Source organism: Salvelinus sp. IW2-2015, linkage group LG25 (assembly GCF_002910315.2).
Source record: "Salvelinus sp. IW2-2015 linkage group LG25, ASM291031v2, whole genome shotgun sequence".
Classification (NCBI taxonomy): domain Eukaryota; kingdom Metazoa; phylum Chordata; class Actinopteri; order Salmoniformes; family Salmonidae; genus Salvelinus; species Salvelinus sp. IW2-2015.
This window is the reverse complement of record NC_036865.1, coordinates 14,408,658-14,409,970: the sequence shown is the minus strand read 5'-3', so window position 1 is coordinate 14,409,970 and position 1,313 is coordinate 14,408,658. Positions and strand designations below refer to the sequence as shown.

The window sequence follows — 1,313 nt, the reverse complement described above, 5'->3', positions numbered from 1 at the left end:
GTCGATCAAATCACACCAACCTGGTTCCAATCCCCAACTCTATCACTTGTATACTTGATTACATGCCCTCTAGTCATTGTCTTTGTCCCCCATGCATTGTTACACATGGTTGAAAGTTTTGCGTTTTTCTGAGAACGGGGAAATCCTCTCCTCTACTATTTTTCCTGAATACTTATTATTGCACTCTGGGTTTTTTGTCCAGTTTTTATATATGGTGCTTTTAATAAATTCAGTAGTTTCTAAACCTGCAACTGCCTCCTGCCTACTCCTCTCTTACACTTGTGATAAGGTCTCCATTATGTTTGTATCAAACCTCTTAGATTAAAAAATTATATAAATATGAGTATTCTGATCAGATACGTTCCAAAAAAGATATATGTATGCAAGGTAGTGCTAAAGTTAAACACGTCATACCTGTATGTTTTCTGCTTGTACTTTATTCTTGTAATCTGTTTTATATAAAGTTAGTGTTCTTCACATCTTTTAGCAATAAAACTTTTATATTCATATACAGTGCCCTGCCACATAAGACGAGCGTCGGAGCCGGTGTGGTATGATTCAATCTTAGCCCTGTATTGACGCTTTACCTGTTTGATGGTTCGTCGCAGGGCATAGCAGGATTTCTTGTAAMCTTCCGGGTTTGAGTCCCYCACCMTGAAAGCGGCAGCTCTACCCTTTAGCTCAGTGTGAATGTTTCCTGTAATCCATGGCTTCTGGTTGGGGTATGTACGTACAGTCACTGTGGGGACGACGTCCTTGATGCACTTATTGATAAAGCTAGTGACTGATGTGGTGTAATCCTCAATGACTTCTCCGGAAGGTTGCCGAATAACTGGTGTCATAACTGATGTTATCATGGGCGACCCTGCAGTTGTACACCTCTGCCTCTTCCCAGCATGCCTTGCTCAGGGTCAGGGTGCTGCTTCGGCTGTAGCGGCCGCCCTTCTCTTCTTCTGTGGTGGTCAGGACCCCCTCCTTCCCTCCTCCCCGTCCATATCCGAGCTCACCATCGCCCCCTGGGGGGAGTAGCCACTCAGCAGGCAGGCCAGTGTGGCCGAGCCCCCAGAGAGCTGCACAGAGGACGGGAGGAGCAGAGACACTGTGGGCCTGACAGAGAGACCAGCTGGAGAGGAGATAAAGAGAGAGAGAGAGGCAATACACATAAGATAAACAATTAGCTACAGTACCGAGAACAACCGACAACAACATAACAATGAATCTATAAAGATAAAGGCAAAAAGAAACTCTGAAAATATATTAAGACAAAACAATCCATCAGATAAATGTATGTTACATTCATGCTCTACAGTTTA

At 43.8% G+C, this 1,313-nt stretch overlaps 1 pseudogene; it reads left to right on the top strand.

The window, feature by feature from the left end:
* The window catches only part of LOC111951714 (immunoglobulin kappa light chain-like), a 9,040-nt pseudogene extending 8,011 nt beyond the window's left edge, over positions 1 to 1,029 (top strand).
* The last annotated feature ends 284 nt before the right edge of the window (positions 1,030 to 1,313 follow it).